The sequence below is a fragment of the Mercenaria mercenaria genome, chromosome 1 (assembly GCF_021730395.1).
Source record: "Mercenaria mercenaria strain notata chromosome 1, MADL_Memer_1, whole genome shotgun sequence".
Lineage (NCBI taxonomy): Eukaryota > Metazoa > Mollusca > Bivalvia > Venerida > Veneridae > Mercenaria > Mercenaria mercenaria.
Window position 1 is genome coordinate 113,244,231 of NC_069361.1, and position 17,301 is coordinate 113,261,531.

The window sequence follows — 17,301 nt, forward strand, 5'->3', positions numbered from 1 at the left end:
CCGTTTTTGTACATTACTCTCTCTGGAGCATTGATGTACAATGTGACTGTACAAGGTCATGGTGAGGCGCAAATGGTGCAGATTAAAAAAAAACCAATAAAACTTTGTACATATTCAGTGTTATTTACATGTGCGCCAACCCTCCCTTGAATGCCTCCAGACTGGGTGCTGTTGCGATGTGCATTGGTAGCTGGTTCCACAGGCGTGTAGTGGAAGGGAAGAAAGAGTGACGAAGGTAGTCTGTTCTGCAGTATGGGATGATGTAGCCCACCGCGTGGCCTCTCGTCGCAACAGTTGCGGTGCGGAGGAACGGGGATGCAGGGATGTCTACGAGGCAGTGGATGACGCGGTACATCATGACTAGTTTTGCATGGGCCCTACGTTGTTGGAGGGACTGCCAACCTAGGTCCAAGATCATCTGGGAAGTGCTGCTTGTCGTGCGATAATCACCTGTGACGAATCTTGCCGCTCTGCGTTGGACTGCCTCTAGTTGCTGGACGCAAACCTGTGTGTAGGGGTCCCACACTGACGACGCATACTCCAGAGTTGGTCTTACCAAGGACTTGTAAGCTTGTTCTTTGGTCTCTGGTGGACAGCTGGATAAGTTCCTCCTGAGGAATGCCAAGCTGTTGTTTGCCTTATTGGTGGTGGCGTCAATGTGTGGTTTCCATGATAGGGCATCTGCAAGGGTCACCCCGAGATATCTGCCTGTCTTGGCCGTGGCGAGATTGTGTCCATGGATTCTGTATGAGGACTTTACTGGATTTGTTTCTTGGTAATGTGAAGGACCTCGCATTTAGTAGAGTTGAAAGACATCAACCAGTCCTGTTCCCACTGTTGTAGTCTATCAAGGTCTTCCTGCAGCTTGGTAGAGTCTTCGGTAGACCTGATTAGTCTATAGAGGAGGGTGTCGTCAGCAAAGAGACGAGAAGTGGAGCTCACTCTGTTAGGGAGGTCATTGATATACATCAAGAAGAGTAGAGGGCCAAGGACTGATCCTTGTGGCACGCCTGAGGTGACTGGGGCGGATCCTGACATATGCCCTTCAACAAGGACCTGCTGACTCCTGTCACTTAAGAAGCTCTGAATCCAGTCAAGTACTGTACCCCTGATGCCGTTTCCAGGAACGAACTGTTCCTGGAAAAAAGGAGTTTGATGGTATTGCGTGTGAGATTGTGGGATCAAGTAGTTTAGGTTCCTTGTAGGTGTGAGGTGGTTATGGTCAACTGCAATAAGACTACATACCTTATTTTAAAAAATATAATAAGGGAATTTTTAATGCGGCATTGTTCAAGGGATTGCCAGTTGAGATCATTAAGCATTTGGGTGACACTGCTTGTTTGACCATAGTTGTTACATACGTATCGAGCTGCAGATCGTTGTACTCGTTCAATTTTGTATGTGAGGGATTTTTGCCAAGGGTGCTATATAGTGGAACAGTATTCAAGCTGTGGGCGGACATAGGTCTTGTAAGCTGTTTCTTTTACTTTTCTGTTGTTTGTTTTGACTTTTCTTTAGATGAATCTAAGTGAATTATTTGCTTTCGATGTGATGTTATCAATGTGTTTTGATCAGCTGAGATCTTTACTTAGTGTAACGCACAGGTATTTGGCAGCTTCTGTAGTTTTTAGTGATATATCATAGAGTGTATAATTGTAGATGATAGGTTTTTTCTTTCGAGTAATCCTCAACGCCTCATGTCACTTATCTTGATTGAACTCCATTGACCAGTACTTTTCCCAGGCTTCTAGGGAATGAAGATCATTTTGTAGGGATTGAGAATCAAGGGAGGATTTAACCGTCAGATAGACAATAGTGTAATCTGCAGAAAGTCGTGATTTACTTTTGATGGACTTTGGAGGTCATTTATGTAGGCTAGAAAGAGACAAGGGCCAATGATTGATCCTTTTTGAACCCCGGAAAGAACAAGACGTTCATCTGAGGTGAAGCCATCCACAGCTACTCTTTGGGAACGGTCCTTGAGAAATTACTTGATCCACTGGGATGCTAATGGGTGTACTCCCATGGTATGGAGCTTATGAATCAATTTATGGTGGTCAACCTTGTCAAAGGCTTTACTGGAGTCCATGACGATGACGTCAGTCTGTTGGCCATTCTCAAGATTGTCAAATACCTCTTGTTTGAAGCTTATAAGTTGTGCTTCACAGCTATGCTTTGACCTGAAGCCATGTTGATACTGGCTAAGGAGATCATTTCTGTCAGTCGCAGATGTATTCATACGGCGGTGCACATGGAATCTTCAATGATGCACAGAGTGTAATTCCATGAAACATTGTATAAAATGTATATATAAAAGTGTCATGTGGCATACGAGTGTTCAGATTAAAAATGATAAAACAGCATATCTCCAAGAAGCTATGGCACAACGATGTGAGCCATCTTGAAGGCCGCCATGCAGTAAGCTGTGATTTAGTGCTGTGGCAGCTGGTTCCACAGTCCGATTGCCGGGTGAAAGTAGGTGTATTTCTGGACATCAGTTCGACAGAATGGCATATGAAATGTGTGCCCCTAGCCATATGCACCAAGCGTCAGGGGGTGAAAGAAATTAGCCAATTGGATGTCGATGAAATTGTGATTAATCACACCCTTGTTACAACCACATTTGTAATAAAAACCAGATTTGTAATAATTATAACATTTCTCGTTTTTATTACAAAAGTGGTTGCAAAGGTTCAACCACATTTGTAATGACCAGATTTGTAATAAAAATCGCAAACTTTTTTTTTCGGGAGATGTGTTTTCCCACGTGATATTCAAGCTTATGCATGCGTTATTAAGCACGTGCAGGTCGAATTAAACTGTCCTGGGTCATTAAAGAACTCCGAATGTTTAACCTGAAATCCTTGTTCATGGACATATGTTACTTTAAAAAATTATTACATTTCTAGTTTTTATTACAAAAGTGGTTGCAAAGGTTCAACCAGATTTGTAATAAAAATCGCGAACGTTTTTTTTTCGGGATATATGTTTTCCCACGTGATATTCAAGCTTATGCATGAGTTATTAAGCACATGCAGGTCGAATAGAACTCTCCTGGGTCATTTAAGAACTCCAAATGTTTTACGTTAAATCCTTGTTCATGGACATATTTTACTTTAAAAAATTATAACATTTTTCGTTTTTATTACAAAAGTGGTTGCAAAGGTTCAACCACATTTGTAATAACCAGATTTGTAATAAAAATCGCAAACTTTTTTTTTCGGGAGATGTGTTTTCCAACGTGATATTCAAGCTTATGCATGAGTTATTAAGCACGTGCAGGTCGAATAGAACTCTCCTGTGTCATATAAGAACTCCAAATGTTTTACGTTAAATCCTTTTTCATGGACATATGTTACTTTAAAAAATTATTACATTTCTCGTTTTTATTACAAAAGTGATTGCAAAGGTTCAGCCACATTTGTAATAACCAGATTTATAATAAAAATCGCAAACTCTTTTTTCGGGAGATGTGTTTTCCCACGTGATATTCAAGCTTATGCATGCGTTATTAAGCACGTGCAGGTCGAATTGAATTCTACTGGGTCATTTTAGAACTCCAAATGTTTTACCTGAAATCCTTGTTCATGGACATAATTATGTTACTTTAAAAAATTATTACATTTCTCGTTTTTATAACAAAAGTGGTTGCAAAGGTTCAGCCACATTTGTAATAACCAGATTTGTAATAAAAATCGCAAACCTAACTTTTCCGGAGATGTGTTTTCCCACTTGATATTCAAGCTTATGCATGCGTTATTAAGCACGTGCAGATTGAATTGAACTCTCTTGGGTCATTTAAGAATTCCAAATGTATTACTTGAAATCTCTGTATAAATATTTGTCCTAGGACACTGAACTGGCATTTTTAAAGGTTCAAGCTTGATAGAAGATGTCGGAAAATAGTTATGAATCTATTCCAGAAATTCTTACGTATATTTATCTTTTCAAACAAATTTTACTTGCCAAAAGGCCTGTAAACAAAAGCCATTTCATGTCAGCAGATTTTAGTAAATTCTTTATGTAAGCTAATTCGTAGCTATATATCACACATGCGCAAAATAATTTCTGTAGGGATTAATTCCTCAAAATTTCATAAATTGAGTTTTCGGCAAAATGTTGTCATTGCATCTCGTCTGAAAGTACTGGGTGGATTTCAATCACACTTTGCCATAATGAACGGCTCGTACTATAGTTCGTCTTTTGTGAGAATAATGACACTAAGCCAAATGTCAAGGTAACAGAGACCATCAACTGGAAATTGGAAAACATTTTGTTATGGCATCTCCTCTGAAACTACTTGGTGGATTTTAATCAAACTTGGCCGCAATGATCCCCGGTAGCCTAGATGTTCATAACTGAGAATGAGGTCACTAGTTCAAAGGTCAAGGCCGCAGTTATGTCCCTTTTAACTTAGAATTTTTAGATTAAAGTTATTGTTTATGGCATTATCTCTGTTACTGTGAAAGTTATTGATTTGAAACTTAAAATATTTCTTTAATATCAAAGATTACACTAGTAGAAACATCTCCATAACCCCTAATAGAAGAGAGAGTTATGCTTCTTTTGCACCGAGAACCTTTATAGTACAGTTTTATATAAAGTTCAGTTTATCAGTAACTTTCAAAGGTATTGACTGGAAACTGAAAATGGATCTCTACTATAACACTTTACACTAGTAATGATTTCCCCCACAACTCTGTTATGAGTTTTTTTTCTTTTTACATATTTATGCCACATTTTAAGTTAGATTTTGTTACATATAAAAGTATTGTTAAGCTCTTATGTATATTTCTGCCTGCCAGGTTGTGCGTGTGCGTGTGCGCGTTCGTGTGCGTGTGTGTAAATGTTCGTGTGTATGTGTGTCTGTAACTATTTGTATCTGTCGCCTGCTTTGACTCAGCATGTGAATCGTGGAAGACGTTAGGTGTTGGGGGTCATTAGAGTCAAAGACACTGACATGACTGATACTAAAAGCTATGTTGTTACCCTGATTTTTTAGCATTGTACCTTATTTCATGCCTGCTTACGGTACTACGATACTTGTTGTGTATTTTTGCGTTATTTGTGATCATGTGTCTTTAAAGGGTCTAAAGGATATAGACCTAATAAATTTAGCTAAATCTTAATAAGCTTGTTATTTGATTATTTCCTATATCAAATGATTCTGCTGAAATCCAATATTTGCCATTGGTGTTCGTGTCTTTGTCCATGTGTCAGGTAAGCTGTAAGAGTATAGGCTTAATGCAAAAACGACCTTTCACTAAAGATGATCTTGAATACCCCAAGACGACAACTGTTTACAACGGGATTAGGGTCATTTAGAATTAAAAGTAGATGGTATTTATGAAATTTTGAGGAATTAATCCCTACAGAAATTATTTTGCGCATGTGTGATATATAGCTACGAATTAGCTTACATAAAGAATTTACTAAAATCTGCTGATATGAAATGGATTTTGTTTACAGGCCTTTTGGCAAGTAAAATTTGTTTGAAAAGATAAATATACGTAAGAATTTCTGGAATAGATTCATAACTATTTTCCGACATCTTCTATCAAGCTAGAACCTTTGAAAATGCCAGTTCAGTATCTTAGGACAAATATTTATACAGAGATTTCAAGTTTTACATTTCGAATTCTTAAATGACCCAAGAGAGTTCAATTCAACCTGCACGTGCTTAATAAGGCATGCATAAGCTTGAATATCACGTGGGAAAACATATCTCCCGAAAAAAAAAGTTTGCGATTTTTATTACAAATCTGGTTATTACAAATGTGGTTGAACCTTTGCAACCACTTTTGTAATAAAAACGAGAAATGTAATAATTTTTTTAAAGTAACATATGTCCATGAACTAGGATTTAACGTAAAACATTTGGAGTTCTTAAATGATCCAGGAGAGTTCTATTCGACCTGCACGTGCTTAATAACTCATGCATAAGCTTGAATATCACGTGGGAAAACATATATCCCGAAAAAACCGTTTGCGATTTTTATTACAAATCTGGTTATTACAAATGTGGCTGACCCTTTGCAACCACTTTTGTAATAAAAACGAGAAATGTAATAATTTTCTTAAAGTAAAATAGGTCCATGAACAAGGATTTCAGGTAAAACATTCGGAGTTCTTAAATGACACAGGACAGTTTAATTCGACCTGCACGTGCTTAATAACGCATGCATAAACTTGAATATCACGTGGGAAAACACATCTCCCGAAAAAAAAAGTTTGCGATTTTTATTACAAATCTGTTTATTACAAATGTGGTTGAACCTTTGCAACCACTTTTGTAATAGAAACGAGAAATGTTATAATTATTACAAATCTGGTTTTTATTACAAATGTGGTTGTAACACACACTCTTACCTGGTGTTCCTCACGCCGAGTGACACAGTAACAAAATCAATAACGCCGAGTAGTAATCATCATTAATGTTAGTTCTTTGAGCTTATTTTTTTCATTTTGGCTTCCCATTAAGATATTCTAGCTTACGTGTAAATGCCCAAACACAATTAGTCCTGATCGCTATCTTTGCGAAATAAAGAAGAATTCAGCTGTTTAAATTAGAACAGAACATATATTTTATAAACGTATACAATACATGTATCTTAATACAACATGATACTATACATATAATACAATATACGTGATAGGCAAAATGACTTAAGTATCTGCAGAGAATGAACAGATCTGGTTTTAACAATTTGGATGTTACAAGAATATTGCAACGACATCACAATAGAAACGATGCCAATCTTGAACTAGTATACAGAAATTAATGCACAGAAATAATCTGCATTTACGAATTCCAGAAGTATATGTTGTATACTACATGTGATCAACTGAATGGCAGTATATGTTATATAATTAATGTTAACACAAACAAACGCACATGCATTTCCAAGACACTCGTTTAAATTCCTTGCAATAATTCGTTCTCTTGTTATTAACTAGAGTAGATTTATAACTTGATTGTAGCAATTCTAAGAATTTATACATACTTGTATGAGTATAGAAATAACGCTTAATGAACTTTGTACGTAATTCTTTATAAACTCTACATCTAAGAACAAAATGAAATTCATCTTCAACCTCATTAAGATCACATAGCTGACAAATGCGTGAGTATCTTGTATCTTGTTAGAACGACACGAACCGTTCGTGTCATTCTAACAAGATACAAGATACAACTGGATACAAGAATCTTTATTTTGATACAATATAACAAGTCAACATTAGCTCAGGGGCTATTTTCCGACAAACATAACCTGTCCCTGCCGTACCTGGCAGACGCTATACGTAACTTATGTGCAGATATACGGAGTTTCGTTAAACAACTACTTGGTTTTACATAATACGTAATAATATATTCAAATAATTTCCAATACCAAAATTTGTTTAAATTGGACGCTTTTTGAAAATGATACGAAATTTGTATTCAAAGTGTTTACAATAAACTTTGAACATTTCGTCATGTGAGCGCAAAAACTGGATAACTGACATTTTCATAATTTTTCAGGAGAGCCAAAAAACTAATAACTCGTACTTTAACTTGAGCTTCTTTTATATGTGTATAATTTTCCAACAGTAAAATACATGAATTTATACCTTAGATGCATTTTTTTATAAAATCATTACTTTAAAAGAGTTTTTTGTTAAATATGCATATAGGTTGATTTTGTTCCGAAATTGTTTTGTGAAAAAACAGGTTAAATGCTCATAACTGGCTTTTGCATCATTTTTGTGTGTGCAAAAAGTAGCTATGTGCACTTCCTAATGCATATTTGCACAACCAAACTCAAAATAAAGCTTTGTATATGCTAAGATAACAAGAACAATAGGTTTCAAAGTTGACTCACACTCATAACTAGCATGTTTAAAGAGGATCTGCATGATTAAAGATACTATGTTGTATAGCGGGATATGTTTAACTTTACTACATTCAGTTACAACTGGTGTTACTGGTAATTATTATAATTATTTATATTAATGACTTTAAAATGTAGAAACATAGTGCAAGCCAGTGACTGAAATTGATAACTTCATAATCTCAATAATCTTAATTAACAGTCTAATGCAATATAACAAAGGGGTCCGACACAATGAGTGGATTGAGTTATGTGACTTATTTTTGTGTCCTAGAGGGTATAAAAAACATACTAATATGACTACTCCCTAGAATATAATATGGCTCAGCGCTCTAGGACACAAAAACAAGTCACAAAACTCAATCCACTGATGTGCTGGACCCCTTTGCAACATAATATAGATAGATAATTATATTCCTCCAATAATTTAAAGTATAGCACAATTCACTCTCCAACAAAAAAGTTGTTAAATAGAATGATGGTAATTGTCTTTTCCTAAATAATTCATAATCAACATGCAAATGTTTTATTTTACCTGTCAGGACTACAGTAATGTGGTTGAGACTTGCTTAATAAAAATGCTGTTTAATGGAATGTATTTATGTACTGAAAATGTTCCGTGTGGATTTTGACCAGTCGTTTAATAAAAATAAAATTGCTTAATAGAGGTGGTCGCAAGTACGATATCAACTGCAATGTTCCATGTCAGATTGAAAAAAAAGAAAAATTTGTTACTCCGAAAGCCATATCTTTTGTTTTGAAACTCATTAGATTTAATATTTTATAATTACATAATAAGGTTAGTATGATTATTATGTAATTTCATAGCATTAAACACTTTTCTTGGCAGCATTTCATTTAAACATTGTACACTAGTAAAGATGAGATTGATTCTGTGTAGTGTAATTGTGACTGCAATATGTTGTACTGGTAATTTCAGTATATGAACAGTACCCTATACTGCAAACTTATGTGCAGGGAGTCGTGGGGAGAAGGGAGTATACCCTTTTTTGACTATTGTATATACAGGTATATTTTCTTCTTATTTATAAGACCATACTGGTGATTGCATCCTAAAAGCTCACTAGAATTCAGCAGTTGGCTGTTTATTTCAGAACCATCCGCAGTACTTCCAACAAAGATCTTGTACCCCAATAAAGATTAAAGATTTCTACATAAAATACATTTTTTTCCAAGTTTTGATGACAATACATAACTTAAACAAAAGTAATCAACAACCATAATCAGTGTTGAAATTGCAAAATTTTATGCCCCTCTCCCCATACAGAAATAATGCAACATTTTCTCAAAATAAAATGTAATATAAGACGTATTATGCCTCATGCAAGTACATATAGCTATTATCTTAAGGCATATTTTTTTCCTTTTTGTACCTCAAAATATCAACCCCACTGTATCAACTCCCATAACTCTGACATGCATTTTGCCAATTATGCCCTCTTTTGGACTTTGAAAATAAATCCTGTTTACTGTTATAAAGTTTTGGTACAAGTAACTTTCTCCAAAACTAATGCATAAATTGATTTGAAACTTCTTTTGTGTCTTCAGGGTTATTAAACTAGGTAATAGCATCAAGACCCATAAACCTGAGATGCATTTTGACTAAAACTATGTCCCCTTTTGTACTACAAATACCTTGTTAAAATTTTGCATGCAAGTTCCTATCTCCAAAACTAATGTAGATATTAAATTGAAGCCTCACTTGTGCTTCAGGCTAATAAATCTAGGTGAAAGCACAAGTCCCATAACTCTCACATGAATTTTTGCCAAATTATGGCCCCTTTTGGAGTAGAGAATATCCTGATTACAGTTTTGCATTCAATTTAACTAAGGCAGATACTGGATTGAAACTCTATAGATATTTTAACATTTATGGTAATATTCCACAATTCGAATAGTCAAGCTTTGGCAAGGACAGCTTTTATTTAGAATATTGTTGTTGGATTTAACGTCGCACCGACACTTGATAGTTCAAGTGGCGACTTTTCAGCTTTAATGGTGGAGGAAGACCCCAGGTGCCCCTCCATGCATTATTTCATCACGAGCGGAAACCTGGGTAGAACCACCGACCTTCCGTAAGCCAGCTGGATGGCTTCCTTACATGAAGAATTCAACGCCCCGAGTGAGGCTCGAACCCACATCGATGAGGGGCAAGTGATTTGAAGTCAGCGACCTTAACCACTCGGCCACGGAGGCCCCCCTCCCCCTTTTTTTAAGAATAGCCTTCAAACACACAGACTAAAATTTAATAATTTAATAATGTGAATAACAGTATTAATAATTTCAACTCTTTAAAAAACACATAGTTCATCTCAGACTGTGATGAACTGACTGTAAACTTTGTGTAAAATTTCATTAGCTTTAGAACTGTAAATTATGAACTACATCATCTGTCATTTGTTGTCGCTGGAAATATGTTGAAAAATAATCTTAACTGACTTTGTGTCACCAAGAACTGGCCATAGCTGAAAACATCTCACTGTCGAACAAAACAGAACTCAAGACGTTAAGGTATTGGACCCCTAATAGTTATGTTGAAAGTATGGCATTTGCTTGGTATATTCTTAAAGTTGACCACGTTTCGCACTGTGTTGCAATTTTTAAACAATTTATATATATAATTCATGATTTTTCCTCAAGTAGAGTCAAATTTCAAAGTGATGGCCACTATCCAAAATGTTAGCAGAGAATTAATTTTAATAAAAGAAAAGAAACAACAAACTATTGGTAAAGAATTATAAAACACAAAATAAAACTGTCAATATATCTTTTTTCTAGGGTGCCTTAAGTAAACGGAATTAATGAGACAGAATTCTAACTCCAACATTGAAAAATTAAGGTTGAATCCTGCGGGTCTGTTTTAAATTTTGCTCACTACGTTCAAAAATAACCTTGGGGCAGAAGTAAAACCTACCTACATTTCTTCCACAATATGTAAACTAAAGAACTTTTACCGCATTTAACTCAGTATTTTAAAAGATGTCTAACTCTACCCTTTCTATTTCAGAGTACAATAAATATTAATTTGAACCTTTAATCAATAATAAGTCTTGAAAGAAGTAAAAACTTAAAAGAAAACAAAATGAAAATAAGGAAAAAAATATTTGCTCACTGTGGGGCTTGAACTAAAGGGGTACATCACATAATTTTAAAGGTTTTAGGGTGGTCCTGGGTATAGTAACCCTTATTTACAGACTATAAATAGGGGTTACTATACCCCAGACCACCCTAAAACCTTTAGGTGGATAGGGGTTACTATACTCTAGACCACCCCAAAACCTTTATGTGATGTACATCTTTGGCTTGAACCTACACCTCCCCCCACCCCTGAAAATTGCAGTCAAAATACATGTTTTAAAGCATAGAATTCAGATCCCGGAGCAATTCTTTAGAAAATTCTGCTTGTTACACTCGCAAATCTCATACCAGTAGTATTATATTAAGCTGAATTACAGGAGAGAAGAAAACAGATCTACTGTCCTCTAGTTTATACAAGATAGTTTGCTTCTTCACCCTTTCTCTATCCATCAGACTGCTAGGGCCTTGTATTAGGATGGCAATTATTATTCAAATACATTGGTCAACTTTATCAGACATTTTTAGTACTATGCTTTAATCAAAGAGACTTGCATTTAGCTATTTTATTTGTACTTAGGCAAATTACTCAATATACAGAATGTACGTGACGGTTAAATTTATTAATATCTTTATAGCGTTTGTTAGGTTTGAATAACATAAGTATAACAAAAATATTTTGAGCTAAAAAAACAAATTAAGATCAGTAAGCAGTACAGATTGGTGATCAAACTCACTTAATGTTAAAATCATAATAAAATGCAAATTTACTATTTTGTTTGCCTCTCTGTGATATTGTTTTTAAACCAATTATTGACTCAAAAACAAGTTAAGTGCACTTAGCTTGTTTTTGCATTTAAAATTAATGCATTTATATGATATTTTAGAGTGCAAAAACAAGCCAAGTGCACTTGGCCTGTTTTTGCTCTTATTAAAACTTAGTTCAAAACTCAAACTCAAACTCTTTTATTCTCTCAATTCATGGCATACATGAAAACATGAGGTAAAACATATAACATTTTATAATCGAGTTTGTAGATAGCAGGTTTTTGCAAACTTCTGAAAAAAGGGTTTTTTAAATAAAAACTTGAAAAAATAAATGGTGGACATATGTATGACATCATTTTGGACTAGAATATGCAAAAAAGTGATTTTTGAAAAAAATGTCAGTTATCCAGTTTTTGCGCTCATATGACGATTTTTACCTCACACGTCAAACGATAATCCACCCGTCCGGTCTTCTACACCGACGCTCTGGCCCTCCAAAGTGACCCGGGTATGGACACGTATGATAGACTTTACCGCAGAGGGATTTTTTTAATGTTGTCCAGCACGTCGAGGAGTCAAAATACAGAATGCCGTTTACGACGGAGGAAAATTTGCTGTAAAATGTCGATTATGGCTGTTTGTTTCGCTTTTAAGACCTGGAAGGTCGTGGAATTATTTGTAGATTGTGTTGTTTATACCTACCTTTAATTTTCATTGTAAAACAGTGACAATCAGTCAATGTTGTATTTATAATAATCAAATTTTGTGAAGTCATTATTCTTCGGAATGTTTTAATATAGGTCTTAGTGACCTCTAACATATACAAGATGGTTCGGTCACATGTCAGAAACCACAAGTTATTTTCCAGTAGCACCACGTTCAGTCGTTACTTTGAAAAACCGGATCAGTAAGGCATGATCTCGGATCAAATGGAGCAGTTTTGGTGAGTTTGAGCAAGAAAATTGTCTTTTTCAGTCATTATTGTCAGTGTTTAGAGGCCGTGATTTTGAGAGAATTACTCGCAAAGAATTGCTAAGTCCGTAATTCTTCAATTTAAATACTGTCAGTTTTTACTACTGTAGTATACTGTATAGTTCGTAGCGAAATGTTTTGTGATTGTTGTAGCGGACCCAAAAGCGTTTGCCTTAGTTCAAATCAACCTATTTTTAGTTTGAAAAAGGAAAATTTACATACTTGTCTTAAGGAGATAAAATCACCAGGGTGAGTTCTAACCATCTGAGTATAGTCTCTTAATTAACGGCGGACCAATACTTACTTGAGAAATCCTTTGGGGCATTTGTGCGTGTTTAAATTTCATTGCGGATGTTTTTGACGTTTTGGTAGAAACGCATTAATAGATGAGTTTTTGTGAGAAATAAAATTCCATTTTAGTGTCAAAAGAAGTTCAAGTCACAGCATTTTAATTTTAATCTCAGGAAAAATCTCTCCAAATTACATGATCCATTTTATGTCAGTTTTAAAATTAATCATACTAATCTGAAATGGGACAAGCTCCTGTGTTACTGCATTTTGCAGTCGCTGGTCCTTTGGCTCTTGCGTTAGGCTACTGATCACACTTCGGTCATAAATCGTCTGACATTGGTCTTCCAGGAAATTTATGACAAAAAAACCCCCAACAAAACAACATGTTACATGAATGTATCAGTGATAGTTGAATCACGGAATTCATACTGTTGTAGAGGCCACATATGAATTAATCCATACAAACATAAATGTTTTTGACGGCCCTATCTATAAATACTGCATGACACCCTTGCGAGTATTTTATGCAGGTGCGCGTCAGTGCATAAGAGTTTAAAAGCAGGAATGTACAGGAGAAATAAAGTAATACATAATGTATTTGTGAGAATTTGAGACAAAGCTGATAGTGCTAGTAAAAAGGCGAAATGTACAGTAAAAGGATTAAAAACAGTCTGGTCACTCAGAAGTCCTGGCCCAGCTTGGTTACCCCTTGCCTTAACTGGTCCAGGGTAGGTGCCTGAGCAATGTCAGCCGGCAAAGAATTCCAGAATATGATGGTAGCCGGATAGAAGGAGAACTTGTAATAATGACAGGGTGTTTGAATTTGCCGAAATGATAGGGAATGCATATGTCTAGTGAGCCGGGTAGGAGGTAAACTATAAGATGGCATTGGTCCTTTTCTTCTGTGTTCTCCCAAATTTTTATCAGTAACAACTTCCGTATGTACGTGTTGTACCATTCACATTCTTACTCATATAAACTGGTATTGGTACATTTATCAGAGAACGTACTGGAAATAATGCATTTTCTGAGTCAAGGCATTGTTTACGTGCTATTTTTGCATGGTTTTCCAAAGCTTAGATTTGCTGGAAAACGAATAGCAAATATTCCGCAATGTTCGGAGCACATCTTGCGCTGTATGCCGTCCTTGACAATAATATCTAAATAACAGAAAAATGCAATTTTCTAACCTAAAATCACCAAAAGTTTGTTTTTCAAACCGCTTCATTTAATCCGAGATCATGCGTTATTGATCCGTTTTTTTTTCAAAGTAATAATTAGACGCGGTGCACCAGCTACCCTAGTTCACCAGTTCATTTATCTAAACCCCTTCCAGAACCGCATAGTTACATGAAAACGAGGTTTAGCGTTATCACGTGACCTTACACCGTTTCCGCTCTCGTAATGACCCACATATGTAAACCCACGTTGTTGTCGAAAAAGGGTATGTTTTGTCTTATCTTTGCCTTTAAATTAACTTTATCGCTTTGTTTCAATTAACTGAAATATTTAATTGGAAAATAATACTTGTCATTCATGCTGGGCGGATTGGCAAACTTATCACGATGTGATAAACTTGAGGCAGCCAGCTGTCTATATTATAAGTAAATAATCCTTTTTCCCGCGAAAATAATACGCAGAACTTGACTTAACGGAGTAAGCGTTTAGATATACATGTCTGTCATCAAAATTTAGAGGAACTGTTTAATTTAAATCCACGAAATACAAATTTGTAAGTTGGCTTGTATAAGCAGGTCTAGTATATTCTAGGGCTGTCATTGATTGGGTCTTTGTAGGAGGTTCAAGTTTATTTTAAAAATAGCTTGAAATGTATTAAAACCTGTTTCATGTGATAGTATATACTTTGACCTTTAAAACAAGGTATAGATCATCACTGTAGGTGAATTTTGTGGAAAGTTATAAGGTTTTATGTTTCGCAACATTCGGCCCATTTTGAGGTTTGAATCCCTATAGTATATATCATATATGAATGGCACCAAAAACTGGCAAAATAACTGGTAACTCAAATATTATTACATTGTAGCATTAAAATGGAACAGATATGCCTATATAAAGTATACTTTTTCTGGCTCGTGTGTTTTGAGGAAACCGGCTGAATGGCCCAAAGATGTCGATTTGTGAAAAATGGCGGCCATCTTGGATTCAAAATGGCCGCCAAGATATATGAAGTATATCGGCATATTGCAAAAAAGGGTAAAATAAATAAAAATACCATATAAACAATGTCAAACTTCTATAAACTTTTATAGTTACTAGTTACATTTGTAATAATTTTGTTAAAACTAGTTTTTTTGTTTTTTTTTAATATTAATGGTTACCATAGCAACCATTCTGAAGAAACAAAAAATCGCAATTTTATGTAATTTAGTGGTTTCGCGACACTTTTGCCCAAAATGTGACCTCTAAAGACCTCAGTGTTAATAAATACAATTATACTCCACTGATTGTATGGTTTTGTTGAAAACAATGTTGCTATGGTAACCATTTGAATGCACACACATTTCGCTGAATACTCAACTGCCACAGCGTGACACATTGATTAAATACATTTAACCAGTAACACGTATGTATATATATATGTGTGTGATCATCATTTTAATAGTGGCATGTTTACTAAAAAAAAAAGGTATCATGCCTTTAATATATCATTCATTTACATATATTTGATTGCCATAGCAACCATTTGAAATATTCTAATATTATAAACTCCTAGTTCCCTAAAGAATTTACCAACGATAAGTCTGTATCAGACACAGTATAAACAAAATGTATAAAACAGAAAGAAGTGCTTGCTTAAAATAAAAGTGTTGAACAGAACATACTTCATCTCTGTTTCTATGGCAATCATTACAAAATAAATGGCACAACAGTACCATTTTCAATGTGATTTTTTACATGCAAATTAAATAAAAATGGACATTAGGCAAGTGTTTACATGTATATAAATTTGTTATAGTATCAACTTCCACAGCTACAAATTTATGTACTAAAAGGAACTTATCTATTGTTGGACAGAATCCCTTATTAACCCTTACAATGCTGGACAAGACTGGTTCTGCCTTTGCGACCAGTGCAGATCATGATCAGCCTACACATCCGTGCAGTTTGATCATGATCTGCACTGTGTGCTATTCAGTCGGTATCTTTTTGGAAACATTCTCTTTTGACAGTTAAAGGTACTGTCCAAATTAGTTGGACAAGTTCATTATAGAAACTTAGCAGGTAAGGGTTAATGCCCATCAATTCAAAAACTATCTTTTAGGTTTACAAAAAAACAAGTTTCACAAAAATAAGAACATTCATATCAATGAAAAACTTAGCCCCATCTGTGATCTAGCATCTCATTCAGTCCATTATTATCAGGTCTCCATTTTGCATATCTTTTAATAAGGGAAAAAACCACTGATCACAATCATCATCATATTTGACAGTATACTCTGTTTTGCTACTATTTGCATTTATCTTTTTAATGTCGATGACACTACCAGCATACCATTCTACTGATCCAGATTCCGGGTCACGACATTTGTGTTTGATTTTCTTACCAACCAATTTATGTGGATCGTCAAGAAATTTTGGCAACATTTCCTTCTGCTGGGAGATACGTACCTTATTACGGTTTTCTTCAATTTTTTTACCTAATGATTTTTTAACATGGACAATTTCATTTTCAACATCATCTGCAGTTTTATACACCAGGGTTTGCTCAGGCTGTGGAGTTGTTTCTTCATCAGCGTTAAGGGATATGACTTCCCTTAAATTATTTTCTATTTCTGGAAGAGAATATTGCCTACCTTTGTGTTGCTGTTGGAAATGATGCCGCTGCCCTTTGCTACCTAATACTACCTTTCTGAATTGGAGCTGGGCTACTAAAGCTTCCTTGAACTTAACATCATTTCCTGCATGCTCCTTGTAGTGCTCCAATTGATCTATTTCTGTCCATACACCACCTACCTGTGTTACTTTTTGTGTTAATTTTACTTTGTTTTCATGCACTTTTTCCTCTTGCTTTGCTTTTTTGGCCTGCCGCTGTCTCAAGAGTTCTAATTTGGTTTTAAATAGCTGCTGTTGTTTTTCTTTCAGTTGCTTCATCATTAAGGGAGCATGTACCCTGGCCTCATTTACAACTTGTTTATGCTCATCGGCAGGCAAAGAATTAAGCCAGTCGGACGTTTTGTTATTTGTCCACATAATGATTGATTCATATGTTGTTGTTGCAGCCGAAGGCTTAGAGCGCATAAGCATGTCTAGTTGTGCAAAGTCCCGTTCCGAGACAGTATTT

At 35.3% G+C, this 17,301-nt stretch overlaps 1 protein-coding gene across 1 annotated transcript in view; it reads left to right on the forward strand.

Moving 5' to 3' along the window:
* Window positions 1-14,366: 14,366 nt before the first annotated feature.
* LOC128547759 (forkhead box protein N3-like) overlaps window positions 14,367-17,301 on the forward strand; it is a 67,725-nt gene continuing 64,790 nt past the window's right edge. The window contains exon 1 of the mRNA XM_053520909.1: window positions 14,367-14,442. The gene's annotated coding sequence lies outside the window, so the exon portion shown is untranslated. The remainder of the gene's footprint in view (window positions 14,443-17,301) is intronic.